Raw genomic sequence first — 9,083 nt, 5'->3', positions numbered from 1 at the left:
ATTGGCGGTTTGTTTGTTTTACATCTTTTTTTATTCCCCTGTGTAACGTTGAAATTATCAATGATTTTGTTCAAGCTAGAGCTTTGAAACTTGTCACACGTTTGATCCTCGTCAATTTTCAAGGTCATACCAGCGTTAAGTTTAGGTTAAGAATGGAAAACTATTATTTGTTCGGACATTTTTGAAGCTGGAGCTTCACACACTTCCTGGATTTGATATCCTCTTGACATGAGGCAAGCTTGGTCGACCCCAGTACAAATCCAAGGTAATAGCGGGGTCATGATTTTCATGGATCAAAACACGGAAGACGATTTTCAAATTGGGACTTTAAAACTTCTCACACTTTCTGGGTGCGGTAGCTCTTCCAGATATGTTCCAGTGCTGATTGACCCTTGTCAATTTTCAAGGTCACTGTGGGGTATAGTTCGGGTAAAAAGAACATTTTTGAAGGTGATCGGTACGAGCATTTGCTCTTCTTATCCTTGTTGATGCGACTCTGTAAATGAATCTATTCATTTTAGAGGGGGAGACAGATATAGACACAGAGAGACACTGAGATACAAGGAGAGAGAGAGAGAGAGAGAGAGAGAGAGAGAGAGAGAGATAGACAGACAGACAGACAGACAGACAGACAGACAGACAGACAGAGACGGATAGACAGACAGACAGACAGACAGACAGACAGACAGACAGACAGACAAACAGATTATTACATAGCTGTTTGTTTTAATGGTTCTGATGTTTAAAATAATGCTATTATTACAATAAAATCACAGACGACAGACACGAAGTATACCATACCTGATTACACGAAAAAGGATCTTTTCTTCAGTGAAAATCTCTGACCATTTCAAATGTCTGGCACGACAATCAACGATTGTGTGGCTACGGAAAAGGCCGAGCAGCGCCGAGCAGCGGCAGCAACAGCAGACGACCGAAGGCAAGGAGATCGATTGGCGGTCCTGCCTGATAGCAGACGACAATTGCTGCGCGCGGCATACTCTGGGATGTCGTCTGCAACCGCAAGGCAGTCGACGGTAAGTGATGCTTTGTACATTTTCTCTCGATAATTCTGAATATTTTCTTTGATTGCCAATGCAAATTTCATAAACGCTGCTTTATTCTTGATCTGCGTTTGAACACGTTGTACCTGCTTCGTCGTCGAAGGCTGTTCGAGCTTTGCAATGCTGACTATTCCGCCGGTAACTAAACAGTGATTCTGATGCTTTCAGCATCTGTGTATGCTACTTCCGTAAAATGACTCGACAAGTAAATCCTCAATGCCGATCTCTTGAAATTGAATGCATAAACAACAGACGGGTAGGTACGTAACTAAACTACTGTTGCTTCAGAACAACAGTCGCGTTGCTGAACTCGTGTATCGCTCAATGCTGCTAGCTGCTCTCTGTCTCGTAGTCTGTCGGCAGAGGCAAAATCTTGACAATGATAACAGCCAGATCGATCGTGGAAGCACTAAGTGGTTCTGAACCTTGGCATTCTCACTTTTTCCCCTAGCCTGGTATTTCAGCAGTATTCTCATTTTTCATTCACAGCCTGACATTTCAGGAGTTTGGATGGGGGTTGGGTTGTCTGCATAACGACTCGGGTTTTTCTGAGGCCAGCAAAAACCATTACCACAAAATTGATTCCAAGAGCAGCTGAACTGCGCAGAAGTTAGCCTTGAGCAAACTCTGCAAGTAAAGAATCACTTGCTTTAAATGGATGTAGTCTGGAGACAGGTGATCCTTCCCATCATACATCATTACGGGAGCATCTCGTTACTCCCCCGGCTCGTTACTCCCCGGCTTGTTAGTATTCCTAACCCTAACCCTAACCCTAACCCTAAGGGGGAGTAACGAGCCGGGGGAGTAACGAGCCGGGGGAGTAACGAGCTGATCTCCATCATTACTGCGTGCAAGGTCCCTGTAGATCTTATTTTGTACACAGTCGTCTTACAGTATCTTACAATCGTTAAATTCATGTGTTCTCATAGATGAAGATATTGCTTTACTGGTCATGAAGTAAATAGTAATATTTTGAACTTCGTTTTCATTCTTGTCTGCCTCTGTACAATCACACCAGCACGGTTGGCCTAGTGGTAAGGCGTCCGCCCCGTGATCGGGAGGTCGTGGGTTCGAACCCCGGCCGGGTCATACCTAAGACTTTAAAATTGGCAATCTAGTGGCTGCTCCGCCTGGCGTCTGGCATTATGGGGTTAGTGCTAGGACTGGTTGGTCCGGTGTCAGTATAATGTGACTGGGTGAGACATGAAGCCTGTGCTGCGACTTCTGTCTTGTGTGTGGCGCACGTTATATGTCAAAGCAGCACCGCCCTGATATGGCCCTTCGTGGTCGGCTGGGCGTTAAGCAAACAAACAAACAAACAAATGTGTACAATCATTCTGTCAGAATGGTGAGTTTGCGAGTAAAGATCGCCTGTTCTGAAGAATATTGTTCTTTAACCAAAAACTTCGCTTTGTGTGTAATACAGATCTCAATGTGTACAAAATGGTGGCTACATGTGCACGTACATCAAACACTGTTAGTGAAAATCCCCTCCTCTGGCGAATGTGTTCTGGCATCAGCTGATTATTCTTCCAACTGGTAATGTCTGTATGATGTAATGGTAATCTTAGTTTGAACAACCTGTAGGCTGCAAATGTACAGCAATATATAAGCAGATAAATACTTGTGCCACCTGCTCTGATGAAGGTGTTATATGGAACCAGCTGATCCTTCTTCTGACCAGAAATATCACCTTGCGTGTGTTAAGACCTAATTGGGTTGTGTGTGTGGGAGGGGGGGGGTGTTTTATTTCATTGTTTACAGTCTTTGAAAAATAGATTTTCCAGTATGTCATGTTTCTAAGTAAAAATCACCTGTAAGTATAACGATCACCTGCTCTAGTAAATGTGTTCTAAAAGTCCAGTGATGCTTTTTAACCATAGAAAATGATGTGCCTGTGATAACGATCTCTGAGCAACATCCCGATTTATCCCCATATATGATGGTCAGCGACACACTGTGTGGATCTCAAATGGTCGCTCGTCTTTCAATCTGTGACGTCAATTCTGAGAGCCTACTTCAGGAGTATGCCCATGATCTGTCCACGGCTGAACTACGGACTCTCTGAAGACCTGTTTGGTTAGTGATGCAGCCAGCATTGAAGATGACTGTCCTTCGTGAAACATGTATCATAAAACAAAGCTGCAGTGGAGACGGGTCTGTTTGCGTGATTGTGTTTGTTCTACGTTGTGCAGGCGAAGAGATCCTGAATAACGGGTTATTCTAGCTTCGGTTTTGGGGGAGGCGGGGTCAGGAGTGCGACAAAAAAGTACTGAATTTTAAATTAAGATTGCATAACCTACAAGATACTGTACATGTTGATAGTTTCCGTCAGATTTTGCACCTAAAAATCGAGATTTCAGAGAAAGAGAGAGACAGACAGAGAGACAGGGCAGAGAGACAAACGCAGAGAGAGAGAGAGAGAGAGAGAGAGAGAGAGAGAGAGAGAGAGAGAGAGAGAGAGAGACAGACAGACAGACAGACAGACAGACAGACAGACAGACAGACAGACAGACAGACAGAAGACAGACAGACAGACAGACAGACAGACAGACAGACAGACAGAAGACAGACAGACAGAGTGAGAGAGAGAGAGAAGGGGAAGACGCACAGTGCAAACAAAAGATACGGTAAACAGGGACGGGGACTTAACACACATCATTTAAAGATTTGATACTCTTTCCACCAGGTGATGTAAAAGGGAGCATAAAGGGTTCAAATTGAACGCCACTATCAAGCATTTCGCAATGCCATTGTCCAAATGAGCGCCCTAAGGTCTGCCGTCGGATGCTGTTTGCTTAACACTTTCATTGTCGTCCACGTTGCTTGCTAGGGCGGCGATGTTGACAGTACCATTGTTGAAGCATTGGTACAAATTGATTTCTGATGGCCTTAATTGGTTCTAGACTTTGTTCAACTTGCACGTGCCACGGTGCGTGCTGACGCACACGTTGAGTGCATTCCTCGACTGCTGACGTGGGGCGTATTAACATTTAAAGTCTTCTTTGCTTGAGTTTCATTGTGTCCCTGTGTCTAGCTGGCTGCTCAAGTCGAAGTTAAGGCACTACAATGTTCCAGACGCAAGCCCAGTTGTGCCCTGTGTCCGTTGTGTAAAAGGCTAGTGTTAAACCAGGCCTATTCTGTTCCAGTCGAGTCTTGAGGTGGGCGTCTTTTAGCTGTTGGTAAAGCAGGTCTATTCTGTTCCAGTCGAGTCTTGAGATGGGCGTCTCTGTGTCCAAGGCTGTTGGTAAAGCAGGCCTGTTCTGTTCCAGTCGGGTCTTGTGATGGGCGTCTTTGTGTCCAAGGCTGTTGGTAAAGCAGGCATGGTCTGTCCCAGTCCAGTCGTGTGGTGGTCGCCGTTGTGTCCCAGGCCGCGGCGGCTGTTTATAAAGCAGGCCTACTCTGTCCAAGTCCAGTCGAGTGTCGTTGTGTCTAATGTCATTCCTTTCCCATGTCGATCAAGTCGTTTTTCAGACCCAGTGTGAGTTTTTGACCTAATTGTTCCAGGTCCATATTGTTGGTAAACCACGCGTCTTCCATGTCCATTTTGTTTTATTTTAATAAAATTAGGGTGGCTTCCTCCCAGTAAAAGTCAAGCATCAACAAGAGACTTGCTCCTCGGGTAGGTGCGTGTTAACGTGAATTCAGCCGTCAACATTTTGGGCCGAATGACAAATGTCTTTAACTTGCTATTATGGCGGCGACACGTGGTTTAGAGATGGATCTATATCGTCTTTAAGCTTTGTGTCATCGCATAAAGCTGACCCGTATCCGCCCAGCCTGGATTCGAACCCGTGACCCGAGAACCATACGTCCATATCTCCACCGATTGAGCTTCCAGGCCATCCATTTGTGTCTCAGGTCGGTTAAGTCCCGTACCCGTACTGGATTATCGTGTCCTAGACCAGTCTATTGCAGGGCCCATCGTCTCCTGGGGCAGTCATAGCTTTGGGGAGGTTATTCTCAGGCCAATATCGTCCCAAGTCCATTTGGTTCGTAAGCCACTTGTGTTCCAGGTCTGTTGTGACATGTTTGATATTCGTGTCCCATAGCCATTGTTCCCATGGTATCGTGTCCCAAGCCCAGTGTGTCTGGGGCCAATCTATTCAATGGGTCATCATGTCCTATGCCATTCGTGCCCCCAGCAGGTTACTTCCCAGGTCAGCAGTTTTTTCAACCCAGTCAAATTGTTTAAAGCTCATTATGTTCAAGTTCCATAGTGTCCCAAACCCAATGTTCCTAGGTTATTGTGTCCAAAACCAGGCTATTTCAGGGCCCGTCGTCTACTGGGGTAGTCATGGCTTCGGGCAGGTTATTTCTAGGCCCACATCGTCCCAAGACCATTTTGTTCGTAAGGCACTCGTGTTCCAGGTCTAATGTGACATGTTATTCGTGTCCCATAGCCATTGTTCACATGGTGCCGTGCCCAGCGCCCATTGTGTCGGATCCGAGGCCACTCTATTCAAGGGCCCATCGTGGCCTATGGAAGTCGTGCCTTCAGCAGGTTGCTTCCTAGGCAACCAGTTTTTCAACCCAGTCATAATAATGCATAGTATTTATAAAGCGCGTGTATCCAGGGTTTAAACCCTGCTCAAAGCGCTGTACAATCATTGGGGGTAAAAACAATAACATAACACTATTCACAGTGCAATCACACACATATCAATGGATAACACATTGCACTATAATAAATTGTACATATTGTACAAAGCTCATTAGTTCCAATTTAAATAGTGTCCCATACCCATGGCTCCTAGGTTATAGTATCCGAGGCCCATTATGTTCCAGATTAAGTTATTCAAGGGCGGTGTCCTGGGCAAGTCGTGCACCGGATAGGTTATTTCCCAGACCTGTCGTTTTCAAAACTCCATCATACTGTACGATGCTCAGTGTGCCCACGCCCAGTAGTTTTCCAGGCTCAGGTTAGGATCAGTCAAAATCACCGTAAGTGCATGGGGATGGTGAACAGACATGCAGGTGCAGATGCAACAAACCTAGAACACACTCAGCTAGCTCTGGAAATGATCTTAAATATATGCTACACGGTCTTGTGGTTTTGCTGCTTTGGCTCGGGAATCCATAAACAATAGCTAAGTTCTTTTTACTGCTGATTGCTTGTTTATTTTTTGTTTGTCTGTCCACTTCAAAGACTACTAGATCGGCGTACTAGTCAATGATTCATTGTGCCTGTGATTAAGGTTACCGTTCCTGTAAATTACGCACTTTTTTAAAATTATTTTTTAATTTTTTATTCATAAACAATAGGATGTTAGGCTACGACTCTCGTGTTGTTTGATTCTAAGGAAACAAATGGCTGTGCGATCTTCCTTACTGCTGGGCCTGTTGAAATCATATTCATACTGTTCTTTTGTTTCCATTGTGTTTTACTACAGTAATCATTTTGCGTATGACATGATTGTATGTGTCAATACGACCGCCTTTTGACTTGTGTTTGTTTATACACGTCCTCAGAAGAGACTAACGAAAACTCGATAGAGGCATATTTACTCATAATCATGACTGACTCGTGGCAAGCTAGACAGAGTCGTCATTAATATTGACACAGTCGTGATTGAATCACAAAGCTACTCCCACGCGAAGACGTACGTTTCCACACCACAACATGACAGGGACATATTCCTATCTTTTCCCCAGGGAAGTGGTCAATTACCGGAGGCAAACAACTAGTTAGACGAGGTCCTATTTGCGTTGCCACCCCGGAATCATAAATCCTGATCTGGAAGCAATAGAGAGAGAGAGAGAGAGAGAGAGAGAGAGAGAGAGAGACAGAGAGAGAGAGACAGAGACAGAGAGAGTGAGTGACAGAGACAGAGACAGGGAGACTTGACGATCTTTGGCATGTGGGGACAACGTAGATTTACAACCATACAGGAAGAAAATATACAATAGAAATCAACGAAAAATGTTAGTTGTTGGAACGGTTAATTATCTAAAGAGAAAACGAAAGAGTTACTAGTACTTCTACGTATTGTTCTTTGTAGTGCACAGAGAAACAAATAATTATGAGATAATCAAAAGAAAAACTGCTTAGCTCAGTAAAGCGTTGTTTCCTCGACATCATGATTGCGAAAGTCGAGGAAAAGATTCTTAATCGACTGTATACTGTAAATATATACTATATGTTGGTTTGTCGTTCTGTTTGTCAGTCTGTCTTTCTGTATGCCTATTTGACACTGTGTACTATCTGAGTGTCTGTTACGTGCTAAAAAGACTCACTACAATTAATCCCTTGACCTTCGTATTTGCATACCGCTATCCTTTCGTCGAAATCTACAGTGAATCAAATAAAGTGAAGTGTTGGTTCTCCTTAGCTGTCGCACTACTGTACACCAAATAGCACTACACCGCTAACTCACTCTGAGAACTAATTATTCCTTCTTCAATCGGGTATCTGGCTTATTCTTTAGTTTTTGGCTGGCTGTACTTCACACTACTATGACCGTTGCAAATGGTCTGTTTGGCTGAAAACATGTTAAATGTCCTATTTAAGGGATTACAGTCTGAGTGCCGAACCGTACGTGCTTTCTTCGCTGAGGTTTCTGGCATTTGCTTCATTATATTATGACCGACGCAAAATATGACTTGGTTTACTCTCCCAACGTCAGATACCTTGACCGTTAACTCAGTCTGCATGAATGCCGAATCGTGCTATATTCGCCAGTGCGCTCACCATGCGATGCATGCGGGCAGAAAGGTTGACGTTTGATTAGTCTAGCGCTAGTGTGGCTTTATCATGTGATCCTTTCAAGGTCGAAAAATCGATGCTGGGAACCTCACCTAATACACGCCACTGGCCGCTGGAGATTGAAAACACATTTTGATGAAGAGAATTACCGTCTAAGAATGTTGCACGTGCATTTTGTGCTAGAGTGTTTCCCTGCTGTGACCTCACATTGCAGGTAATGTTGTCCATGCTCGACAAACTGCTAGATGGGTTGACAGCTAACTCACTCTGAGAACACAACCGTGTCCTCTTCTCAATGATGTCTGGCCTGCGTTTAACACTCTTATCACCAGTGTGACTGACTCTGTGCTATCACCTTTCAGCCAGTATTTCTTGAAGGCTAACTCAGTCTGAGGGCAGAACCATGCCCTCTTCGCTAGGGTGTTCGACAATTAATTCACACCACTGTGATCAGTAGCTTACATGTGACCGAGTTGTGTTATGTCCTACCACATGTCCTTCCATAATATGAGAGCGGAGCTGCGCGATGGTCGCAGGGGTGATACCTTCGATTATTCTAGCGGTTGTGTGGCCTTGTCGTGTGATCCTGCCAAGGCCAAAAAATCGATGTTGCGAACTTCACCTATACACGCCACTGGCCTTCGGAGATTGAAAACAGATTTTGCAGAGAACCGTCCAAGAAGGGGAACAAAGTAAGAATTTATAGATGCCTGACATCTGAGCAATTCACAACACGAACGCTGCTAACGATGAAATAAAACACATTCTGAAAATGTCATACCGATATACCTTACCCGTGTATTAATTACCAATTGAATGGAACTTAAAATAGAAAAGACTCTCCCTCTCCCTCTCTCTCTCTCTCTCTCTCTCTCTCTCTCTCTCTCTCTCTCTCTCTCTCTCTCTCTCTCTCTCTTTCTCTCTGTCTTTCTCTCTCTCTCTCTCTCTCTCTCTCTCTCTCTCTCTCTCTCTCTCTCTCTCTCTCTCTCTCTCTCTTTCTCTCTTGCTCTGCAATGATTAACTCACCCAAACACACGACACCCATCCATCCTTTTTTTAAGAGAAAAGCGTGTTTGACGGATCTAATCGACCCGCTAGGTTATGAGAGGGAAAGAGTCCGTAATCATTCAGTCGATCAATCTCTCTCTCTCTCTCTCTCTCTCTCTCTCTCTCTCTCTCTCTCTCTCTCTCTCTCTCTCTCTCTCTCTCTCTCTCTCTCTCTCTCCCCCTCTCTCTCTCTCCCTCTCTCTCTCTCATTTGATTTGATTTGATTCTCCCTCCTCCTCCTCCTCCTCCTCCTCCTCCTTCTCCTC

At 44.6% G+C, this 9,083-nt stretch overlaps 1 protein-coding gene across 1 annotated transcript in view; it reads left to right on the top strand.

The window, feature by feature from the left end:
• Positions 1–837: 837 nt before the first annotated feature.
• LOC138966950 (uncharacterized) overlaps positions 838–9,083 on the top strand; it is a 47,204-nt gene continuing 38,958 nt past the window's right edge. The window contains exon 1 of the mRNA XM_070339361.1: positions 838–1,037. The gene's annotated coding sequence lies outside the window, so the exon portion shown is untranslated. The remainder of the gene's footprint in view (positions 1,038–9,083) is intronic.

This window comes from Littorina saxatilis, linkage group LG5, assembly GCF_037325665.1.
Source record: "Littorina saxatilis isolate snail1 linkage group LG5, US_GU_Lsax_2.0, whole genome shotgun sequence".
Classification (NCBI taxonomy): Eukaryota; Metazoa; Mollusca; class Gastropoda; order Littorinimorpha; family Littorinidae; genus Littorina; species Littorina saxatilis.
This window is presented reverse-complemented; position numbering and strand designations above follow the sequence as displayed.